General features: G+C 42.9%; 1 protein-coding gene across 1 annotated transcript in view; it reads right to left on the bottom strand.

Moving 5' to 3' along the window:
• Positions 1 to 12,133, bottom strand: part of sema4f (sema domain, immunoglobulin domain (Ig), transmembrane domain (TM) and short cytoplasmic domain, (semaphorin) 4F) — a 43,985-nt gene that overhangs the window by 30,508 nt on the left and 1,344 nt on the right. The window lies entirely within an intron of this gene.

The raw sequence follows: 12,133 nt of genomic DNA, 5'->3' as shown, positions 1-12,133 counted from the left end.
TAAACCAAACAAACCTACAGTGTGATGTTCAACGTGACCTGGTGAACGTGCATGTTACACTAATGAAACAGAAGCAGTCAAAAACAAGACCAGACTGTCAACAACCCAAGGAACATGAAGCTGGTATTAAACTGTCTTCTTTTTGCGAGACTCTATCAAAATACAAGATTACATGACAGCTCCCAAAATAGAAGCCAAATCACCTTGATCGTCACCTGGTGGTCGGCTGCAGCAGAGTTCATAAATCCTGTCTCCTCCATGTAAGTGGAGCCACATCGTCCCGCTTTCTTTACAGGCTATACAGTTAAGAACTGTCCCAAGCAAAACTGATCTCATTTAGTGTCCCTAAATCATTTCAAAGACGAGCTTTGGTTTGCTCTAAATACTGAACCTGAGAACGATTAAATCTGTAAATCTCTGTGCACCGACTGAACTTCTAATTTCAGCGGTTGAATCTTTAACGCAACCTTCAGCTGGCATGTTACCTTCACCTCTCTAGCTCGTACCACTATATTGTGTTCGCTGACATATATAGAGGTTATTAATGGAGCTGAGCCTTCAAAGCTAAATCACCGTACCCCCACTTTTCCCCTTCAGCTGACATCACTTCAACTAAAAAAAGATGTGTTTGTACTGTGAGTGTGTTTGTAAAAAAAAAAATTTGCATGGTTGGAGACAGAGCATTGTATATGAAACAAGACACGTAAGCCTGTGTGCTATTAAGTACATGCAGGCCTAATGTAAACAGTATTAATGCACCGAAATGATGGGTAAACATGGTGGAACCACATGTGGGCATATTTTTGCCATGGTGCTGTTACTTGGCGCTGACTATGAGGAAAAAAGGACGATACTGAGAAGAACCTTTTTTCCAGCAGCATCACACATTACCCTATAAAGTCTTTCACAAGTTCAAGAGTAGAACATATCTATCTCTTTTTCTTTGTTGTGGGTTCAACTCTTTTACTCTTATGAGCATATAACACAATTTAACTGTAGAATATATATGTTTTTTTCCACAATATCCCTCAGTAAAGCTTCTTTTCAGCAATTTTTTTTATTTTAGCTTCCACATTTGCTCTCCCTGTTTTTATATGGCATGAGCAAGACTTCTACAGCGTTGAAAACTGGTTGTGCAAAAGCCTTGTTATACAGTACAGGAGACGGTTCTGCTCATTACTTGGTGTTAAGAAGGGTGTTTGCACATGTAGGTACATAAGAGCTCTCTGTGTTCCTCGAGTAGGCCACTAATACAGGTAATCTTTCATCAACTCTGAAATTTTGAGGCACATAACACAATCAGAGACGTTACAAACCTAATAGTTTTACCTATTGTGTGTGTTTTCTGACATGTGTGTAACTGGGTCACCTAACTGCTGTAGACTTCCTATTCTCTCACACACACAACGACTTCCACTGCACATAAACGCCTCCACACACACACACACACACACACAGCCAATAATTTCCACACAAAGCTGGATGTGTGCATGTGTGAGACTAGGACGTATTATGACTCAGACAGTCATAATCAGTATATTAACACGCCATTAGTGTTTCATAAAGTAGCTAACAACCAACTGCACATTATCATAAATGTACAAACACACGGGCACACACATGTCTCATCATCAAAGTAATTCCCATTAGGTTCCAAACTACAAGCTTATTAGCAGATGTCACTAAATTCCCTCTTAAGCACGCACACACATATATACACACACACACAGTTTGACCTAACCCATATGTTTGAGGGGGTTAAGTCTGCATCACCTCTTAGTGGCTTTAATGCCTTAAGGCCTTTCATTCAGTTCCCTGTTTGTGCTGGCTCTACACCATAACACAGGCCAATTAACAGATTGCTGTCCATTCAGCTCTTGATCAGGTCTGTTGAGTGATGAAGACCTCCATTTACTCAATTTACACTGGTGAAGGCTTTTGTTAAAGCCTGGATAACGCTCTAAATTTAAATTAGTGCACAAGAAAAGAGAAGAACCAGCTTTCATGCAGAAGTCCGACAGTTGTGTAATACAAAAAGGTGGTAAATAGTAAATTCCACATGTTATGTTCCTTTTCATCCAGTAAAGATCATGTAAAATGGCTTAAAGTAGTATAAAGTTGCATTAATTGATTATCAGAACAGACCATATGTCTGATTTGCATTACCGGAAAATGCACTACTTAATTTTACACCAGATCTTGTGTACCTTTTGAGTTAACATCATTTATCATTCTGATAATAATTGTCTTTTTCTTTCACAGTGAGGAAATGTGAAATAAGATAGGATCTTACATAACTGTGCAGTCACATGTCCAACATGCTGATATGTATTATCCACATTTTCTCAGTGCCTTATAGGTATCAGGCAGCCGGATATTAATCTAATCTGGACTGCTGGGATTTCACTGTGTCCCATGTGGACAAGGGCGGCATTATATAAAAGCACTTAAGCTGATGAGATCGGCCAAGATGCCGACCGCTGTGATGTCATGGTGCCATCTGACTGCTCACTCTGTGGTATGATGTCATAGGCTATGGTTAATTATAACTTTTAATCACAAATGGATCTGTCGCCCACTGTTTCACATTGTGTCGGATTTCACAGATCGTAAAAGATAAACTGTATTAAAACGATTTTATTCTGCAGATACATCACCACTATGTACAGGGCGGTGAACTATATGCACAATTTATTTTGTGGACTTTCATACACAATGTTTTATGTAATTATCTATCTAAAGTGACTGTGTGAGCTTTGTTCTCCACTCTCTTCTATTCAAAACAAAGGTTTGGTTATTGTATTCCTACCGAGATGCCCCCATCTACATCTATGAGGCTGCTGTGTAGTGTTTTGTTGTTCTGACATGCTCTCTAGATCAGGGTGATAATGCTTTTAGTAGGCTTTTCCTGCCTCAGACACACAGACACACACAAAACACACACACACATTTTAGGGGGCCTGTCTTCCATTGTAATGTTAAGCTAAAAGATGAAAGTACGGTGTCAGTCTGGCTCTAAAGACCCTCTCTCTCGCTTTCTGTATTCCCCCTGGACACACACACACACACACACACTTTCACACACATGCATAAAGTACAAATACAGGCTCAGCAGACACCTCAATTATGATAATGTGGATCAGCATTAATGTATCCTCACAGGGTGGCTGGCTTTCTCCCGTGTGTGTGTGTGTGTGTGTGTGTGTGTGTGTGTGTGTGTGTGTGTGTGTGTGTGTGTGTGTGTGTGTGTGTGTGTGTGTGTGTGTGTGTGTGTGTGTGTGTGTGTGTGTGTGTGTGTGTGTGTGTGTGTGTGTGTGTGTGTGTGTGTGTGTGTGTGTGTGTGTGTGTGTGTGTGTGTCAGACAGCGGGAAGAGGAGGGGCAGCTACTGTATCTCATTTAACGCAGGTTACTCCCCAGGAGAGCAAAATGCTATAGATGAAATAAGAAAAAGAGAGAGACAGGCTGAGAAAAGGAGACTGACATAAACAAATGAAAGTAAAGAAAGTGAGAAGTCTGGAGCTTGATTTCAAAAAGCACACAAGCCTCAGGGAGATGAACCTCGCCTGTGTTTTCCCGTCTGTGTTTATCTGTGTGCAGACAGCTTCAACAGGCCAGATGGCTTTGAATTTGTGGAGAAGAAACTCAGATTATACAGTCCAAACAATGTGGAACATTCGAATGACATCAGAGTTCACGGAGGAAAAACATAAAACAGTGCAACAGGACCTCACCCGTTTGTGTTGGAGGTTCGACCAGGCACTGCTCATTCACTTTAAATGGGGTGACTTCATGTGGTGCCGAACTACATTGTGGTTCTGTTGCGCCGTGTGGTGTAGGGGCGTGTGGCAGAAGTTGACCAGAGCTCAACTTCTCTATCAGTAACAGAGACCTGGTGTGTGTTCATCTGGTTGGGTGTGATTTTATTTCCTATGCACTTCTTTAGCATTGCATTGACAGCTAGTATGGCAGTTTAGCTTGAAAGGCAGCTAAGTTGTAAGCTCTGAGTGTAGTAAGAGAAGAAGTTGAAGTTCACGGGACTCATTTGAGAAAACAACTGCATGCTCTTATAAAGGTGTTTCCCCTCTCTCATCTCTCTGCTGCAGCTCTTTCATCGCAACCCTCCTGTTTCTTCCGCCTGCTTCTCCTCACGTCTTCCTTACCCCTCCCTCCTTCCCTCCATCCTGCCTCCTTCTTCTTCCTCCTCCTACTCTCCCAGACTCCCTCCCTCCCTGTAATTACCGCCTCAGACTCCAATTAAAAGAAACCACAATAAAGAGAGCAGAGGAGAGAGACCAAGGGGCGGCAAGGGAAGGAGAGAGGGGACGGCAAGAGCGGGAGAGGGAGACACAGAGGGGGGATTTTAATGAGAGGTTTGCACACACACACAGAGATACGCGCACACACACACACACACACCAAAACTAGTGGTATACTGTATGAGCAGGTAATGTTTTGAAAACTCAAGCTTTTATAAAACAGCAGTACATCAACTTTTAAAAAGACAGTGTGTATAAAGTGTTTTGGATGTGTGTGTTGGTTCGACCACCTGTGAGTGTCGGTATATTATATGTATTTGTTTAGATGTTCATAGGTGTGTGTGTGTGTGCATGAGGGGGGCTTCTGCCAGTTTTTTCCTTTGTGTTAGCACCAGTCTGTTTCCTGCCATTAAGGTTTCCCAATGTTGAACTGCTTTCCTCAACAGCACCAACACACACACACACACCAAACTGAAAAAAGAATGAGACAGAAAATCAATATTCCAAAAGAGGATGATAAAAAAAACAAAAGAGGAGAGCTGGAGATCAACAAGTCCTGGAGACATCATAGAGAGAGACAGTATCAGTCAATATGTGCTTAAAAACTGACCAATATAAACAAAAACACACACACACACAGTACCAAAGAAACTCTCTGCATGCAGACGAAGATTCAATCAATAAACACAAAGTAGAAACAGCAGGGAAGCCCTTACTGTCAAGCATCTTACTGTGTGTGTGTGTGTGTGCGTGCGCGTGTGTTTATGTGTGTGTGTATGTGTGTGTGTGTGTGTGTGTGTGTACACAAGGAAGAAATGGACCTCGTGGTTATGTGCCAAACAAGACTGCCAAAAGACACAAACACACACTCAGACACACACACAAACACAAAAAGAGTGAGGGAGAAGGAGTGCAGAGAGGTGGCTTGATTTACTAGGCTGCCAAAGTGAGAATGGGCACAATACACTGAGAGGAAATAGATATCAGAGTCCAATACACAAACACACACACAGTCCCAGACACGCACAGTGGTCTCAGGCTGGCTCAAAAGTTTCTCCTTTTTTAGTAGATCTATAAATCAGCTTCACTTTGCAGACAATGTGTGTGTGGGCGCTTCAAATGGGAGTTTCAGTTCTGACTTTATTGCCAGGTGTGTTACCATGCGGTGCACACACACATACACACACACACACACACTCAGCTCCATTGAACTGTAAATGAACTAACTACCAGCGTGTTTCTATTTTCAGGGGAAACCGGTTTGAACTGAAGAGCGCAGTGTTTGAGTGTAAGCCGGTTCCACCTGATGGTCCAGTTCTGATGAAAGTTGAAATTTCACACTGACTGAGTGAGTGTAATTACCTCTGTGTCCCATACATTTACTGCCTTACCACCTGACTGATATGTCTGTAAATATATGAAGACTAGAGGAGAACTCATATAGTTACATAAACAAAGCTAGTTGTATTAGATTGTGCCTACCTGGCCTTCAAAGGGCAAATATCTATTGTGCTCTTTTTACCTATCTTTTAAACCTGTGGTAATTTAATCAATAACTAAAGAAATGTGGAATATGTGTTATTTAATCACAACATTTGTATAATGAACGTCTTGTTTTGTGTAGAGGTGCAGCTTCCCAAACAGGAGCCTGGAGCTTTTTGGAAAGCAACCTAGTGCAGTATCCCACGTTCACAACCATCAGAGGATACGATCCATTTTTGGCAACTACATGTATGAGAGTTAAGATGGAGATGAGACAAGAGGTTAATGTCAGCGCCATTGCAGAAAACGTGTTAATAGTTGAGCATTAGATTTCACTTATTACCTACATAATATTATTTTATAAATAGCGTGATATAAAGTGCTGGTGGGCCACAAACACACTGAGCTATTTGTGCAGCAGCGGTGGTTTCAGGGCTCAGCAGACTGGGTCCTGCAGACGGTCTTTGCTCATGCCAGCTCCATTACTGCAGTTCACTTTTGAAAGAAAGCAGCAGAAAGAAAGCAACGGCCAAGCTAACAGCCCATGAGACGTGAATCTGCACTGCACTAGTGTTAATAAAAGCAGCTTTTAATACTCTATATTAAGAGTTAATTTAAATCTAAATAAATCATAGAATATTAACTGTTTTTGAAAATGTTAAGTAATATAAGCTTTGACCCAGTCGCTGTATGTGAAATGCTTTGGGAGGGTTTAAAGTAGAGCACAGAAATATTCGGACAGTAAGAAAGCAGTTAAGCTGAAACTTTACGAGACGTTTCCTGTGCACTCAAACTCAGCAGTCTGCACACGGTGGCTTCTTCCAGCTTCCAACTGTCACTGAGGGTGAAAAAATGCCAACAGGCACAAATCTGGAACAAGCTGACTGCTCGCAGTGCAGCAAAGGTTGTGTGTGTGTGTGCTTGCATCACATACTGAGCAGTCCACCTTTTAACACAACCTCTTGTGACACAAACAGTAAGAAAACAACACATGTCCATGTAGCTCTGGATGTGATTGTAGCTCCTGCAGGCAGAGACTCGACTGAAATGTGGAAATCCGTCACCAATCAGTCAGTTTCCTCCCCCACCCATACTGCTTCCTTTACCTTACTGCTGACACAGGTCATGTACCAAGAACACACACACACATGCACAGACACACCCAAACTCAAATTATGAGCCTTAGCTGTACACAAAGGCCTTCATAATCTCAATTGATTCAATTATTGATTAAATCCATAATTATGTTTGGTGTTAGGAATGTCGTAAAAACACAAATAGATGGAACATGCCTTCACATTCAAGTGTTTCCGCTAATGAATGCACTCTGTGACCTGAAAAATCACACACACACACACACACACACACATCCTACACTGACTGACAGCTACATCGATTGATGACTTCTGTTGATTCCAGACTTCCAATCAGTCTCAGTAAACATCCACCTACTCTCTGAGGAGCGCCTCATTGTGAGCGCAGTCTGGTGTGTGTCTCTGTCTCTGTGTGTGCATTAGGGCAGAAGATGCTCACAGCCTTAGTGGATGCTGTCTGCACCTTGCTGTGAACAGGGTGACCTTGTGCGGGACCTCTGACCTCGTCTTTAACCCGTCCCGCCCATCGCCTCCTGTCTGTCTAGGTGGTTTTGTCCTGAATTAGACGGATCAATAATGCACTCTTTCTCTGTCTAATTTCATCAATGACTATTAATTTCCGTCTCACTTTTCGAATCTTATCAGATTGGTTTAAAATTTTCTCTTGACCTTGTTTTGTTCCTTCTCATCTCATCCTCTCCTCTTCTGCTTTTCACCCCTATTTTCTTGGGTCACCGCATTAAAATCCAACCTCCTCGCCGTCCTTCTCCCGTCACCTTCAGTTGGTGAACGATAAAATCAATCCTGATTAATGTGAGTACTGATGGCCCCAGACACCAGTCAGCAGTACTGAACAGCGAGGCCTCTCAGGGAATCGTCCTCAATCTCATTCACCACATGAGATTGAGCAAAAGTTGAAAAAAAAGAAAATCCGACAGCTTAAGTGTATCCCATGTGTTAAAAAGCTGAAAATTGTTCTCAGCACATTATAATTGGTTTCAACTTGCTTTCAATCAGATGGGATTTTCACGCTACAGAGGAAGGAGGTGAGGGCCGAGAAGTGGGAAGTGAATGCCAATGAGTTTGTGATATGCTTGAGGTGTACAATGCAGTCTCTGGCTCTAAAACCCTCTGATGGTAATACATACAAATTGCACTGTGTGCTAAACCCCCACCCCAGAATACTCAAACTGCCTCAACGTCATGACACAGCACATTTCACCAGATTTTTATGAACGAGGGAGTGAGAACAAGACTGGAAGGAGGGAGGGAGGGAGGGAGGAATGAATGAAGACGGAGGAGAATTCTAGCAGCCCACCCACGCTATGAGTCTACCCCCGTCATTGACCTTCAAGTGTCTTGCATTATAAACCATCCACCGCTGTCATTCTCTGCGGGAATATATGAGGTGGAATAAGAAATGCCAAATTAGCGCAGAGAGAAACAGCCGCCAAGACACAAAGTCATGAAATCCTCTTGGGAACGCAACACAGGGCATCTGCTTGCGTTGACTGTGTGTGTGCGTGTGTGTGTGTCCGTGTGTGAGTGTGTGACCTCTGACACCTGACTCGATTTGACCTGAACTGTGACAAGCTCCAGCCACAGGAGTGCCTGTGTGGGCCAACCATTCACAAACAACGTGGGACACTGCACGAACAACTATGTACGTACGCATTGCTAATGTAATGCTCAGAACCGTGGACAATGACTGGACTTCACAGAGGGAGCATTATGAGTACAAGCGCATGAGATGCTGATGAACTCTAATGACGAACGCCTGAAGGAGTGTGAGAATATTTTCTGTAGGTTGGTGATGACGGCTGGGAATATACTCCTCTTATTCTTCTTTTTTCAATTCTTCTCCCTCCTTTCTGTTTTCAAAGTTCTGCCTTTGGTGGTAAATATTTCACTCATTTTTACCTCAGTTTAAAATATCTCTTAAAACATAAGCTGATTTCAGACATAAAGTCGGGAGCATCGGACTTTCTCCAGAGTTTGAACGAGATTCTCCTCATTCAGCAACACAGAAACCTCCGGAGTGTTCAGGTGAGGGTAGAGAAGTAAGACACACAGAAGAAATTGAAAGAGACGCTAAATTTAGACTTACAGACTAACAACCACAAATGTCAAGATGGAAACTTGTTAACCAGATGTGGTATTTCTGTGTAAGCCAGAGAGACATGCTATAGATATTTCCATTATGCGCTCAAGCCCCAGCCCACAAAGACCTGGGGGTTATCGGGCTAAACTAAAAGAAGCCCTGAAAGCATTTCTGATGCCTCTTCATTCCCATGGTACCACTCAATTCCAGCAGGCCCTCTCATCCACACTTAGGAGCTGGAGAGGGATGAGGGGCTGGAAGAGGAATAACAAAGAACATGAGAGAATAGGATGCAGGGAAGAGAGAGAAGAAAAAGGCTCTTCTCTTGTCTTTGCAGAACCACTTCATATTCCCTGGTGGGAGACAACAATGCAGCCTCAACCCAAACACATAATCTACTGAAGTCCACATGTGTTCTCACAGGCAAAGCTCTGTTAAGACGGGTGGTGGTTACACTCTTCCTGGTCTAATCCCCGGGTATTTCTCTGATATGAAAACACTGCAGCGCTGAGAATGTTGCACATTTTGACCCAACCTCTCATCCAAACAAGATACCCATGATGGCATAAATGATTCCAGCCATGAAACTGATCCGCAGGGATGAGCAACAACTTCATGACGAGCACAGAGCAGAGTCTCTGGCCCGGCTCACCATTCAACAGTATATAGTGACATCACACTGTTTTTTCCAGGCTGCTTTGATCATCTTTGTTATACGGGACTGCCGCCCACACACACCCATTTGCCAAGTACAAATGTTTGCATGAAAACAAAAATCTACAATAGAGGAATAAGACCTCCATCATCGAGAGCTTCTGGAGGGAGAGATGTTTGAATAGAGATTCTGCAAAGCTCCTGTTGACTGCAAACAAAGAAAAAGTATAGTTTTGGTTGCACAAGCAGGTGCTACAGCACGGACAGACACTGGGTGGCCTCGGGCGCAACGTAGCGCTCATGTATCTGCATAGTTTCCAGCTAACCAAGCTAATCAAATTAGACGTAGTAGCCCTTCTTTCCCTCACCATAAATGGACCCCGAGCCACACAGCCGGTGCACCACTGGGAGCCGGGCCCCCCCTCCCATGTGGGCCGACACCCTAATGAGTTTCATGTGAGGGGCATTAAAACAGCTGCTGGAGCGGTGAAACTGACTGGAGCTGGTAGAGATGCCAGCTCTGATCCCGTCACACACACAGAAAGAAAAACCATGCAAAGTTTTCATTTGTTTCATGAACACACAGGAATTAAATATAGAAATCAGCAACAGTGTATATATTTTGAACATAAATATGATGCTTTCTTTAATTTTCTTACATGTCTAAATAGAAAGGTGTACTTTATGAATTTGTTCTGATGCTTGTAGGTTCATATTATTGGTAAAAGCACAATTATGACACTCCGCAGGGTTGCTCGTGACTTCTTTGAATTCCCACACTCTGATGGTAACATCATTAGGCAGCGTGTAATTTCAGCCGAGCAGTTTTATGACTTCTCCCCAAACACTTAACCACAGAGCTGGAAGAATTCCGCGACAGTCTAATTAGCCACTAGTTATTATGTGCACATCTTAACAGAACAACATTTTCACATGTGAGAGTGACACACAATATAAATAACAACAAGAAATTTCTCTTAACTTCATATATTTCATGGAGCAATATATGTTTTGTTGGAGAACTACATGTACTACCTAAAATTGTTATGTATTTCAAAGTACAGCTGCAGCAGTATTTGGCTGAGCATGATTTGGCCTATTGGTTATACAAGCTGTAAAGACAGGTTATCACCAAATTCAATAGGATTCACCCTCTGGTCACAATTGATGTCAGAGTTTCTGGGGTCGAGGGAGCAGAAGTGCCTTCCACACTTAGTGCTGAGAGCCACTCGGATGTGGCTGTACTTTCAAACCAAGCTTGACACAAACAAACACACACACACACACACAAATCACCTGATCAGTTGCTCATAACAACTCCAGTGTTCCACGTAAGAGATCGTCACACAGACGCATGCACACCCATGGACACACACACACACACACACACCCTGCAGGAACTTTTAAGTGAACTGGTATTAAATGTTGTTTGTGATTTGAGTCATGCATGTCTCTGGCTTAACAATGACGCTACATGAAATTCAAAATATTGATGCATTTCTTCTCCTCCAATTGTTAAAGAAAAATGTATGAAACCGCTGCTAAGTAGGGCATCATACTTGGAAGTGTGCGTATCTGTCTCCGTCTCATTGCTGTTTGTTGGAACTCGCTCCAACTGTATTTATCATGGGGCCAGTGTGCCACAGGCCACAGTTGCGTAAGGACACTCAGAGACAGTGGATCCGACCTAACAGAACACTGCATTCATCCAGCAAAGCAACGGCAAACAGAGACCATCTCAAGTCAGTGTTACGATGAAAGTCAGTCAGAGAAATGCAAAGGATTACAGCACAATAAGTTCTGCTGTACAGTGCAGCGGTGGAGCAAAGCCTGTTAATACAGTCAGGTGATTGGAGTCCAGGCTAATGGTCAATGGACAAAGTGACGCAACCTCTAAATCTTTCTGCCTCGCTGCATCTGGGTGTAAACACCATCACATGGTGGAGTAGAGGGGAAAAAAACAGCAGGGCACAAAATGCTGGAATAGGGATGAAAAACGAAAAGCATGGAGAAAGAAATAGGGGTCAAATGAAGATATTATAGATGGTTATTATCCAGCAAACAAAGAGAGACACAGACACACTCACACAGACTGCAGTCCAATCTCCGAATGATCACAACATAGCTCTGTGTGAATATTGCCTCATAAGCTTCTTATTATTTTGTTGTGATGGATGTCTCCTCTCATTTTGTGCTTTCCATTTTAACTGTCAGTCAGTTTGCAGGAAACAAGGCGGCTTGCAAGTCTGTGCTTCGGACCCTGGTGGCCACAAAGAGGGGGCTTGTTTCAGAGCCCAGCTCCTCTTCCATTCCCTCTGACTTATGCCCGTCCAAAAATATGTGTCTGGTCCCCTTCATCATTTTTCCACTTAACATTTTTGCGTATGGCTGATGCACAAAGCTGCATTTCAGGAAGGGTGAATTTTGTGTTGCAGTTAAAGTCTCTGTTCTATTTAAGCCCATGTGTCCACTCTGCTGAAGTGTTCTGGAGCAAGATGCTGATTACAGAGCTGCTGATCCTGACCTCTGCCTTCCCCAGATCAGA

Source organism: Limanda limanda, chromosome 22, assembly GCF_963576545.1.
Source record: "Limanda limanda chromosome 22, fLimLim1.1, whole genome shotgun sequence".
In the NCBI taxonomy this organism is placed as follows: Eukaryota; Metazoa; Chordata; class Actinopteri; order Pleuronectiformes; family Pleuronectidae; genus Limanda; species Limanda limanda.
This window is presented reverse-complemented; position numbering and strand designations above follow the sequence as displayed.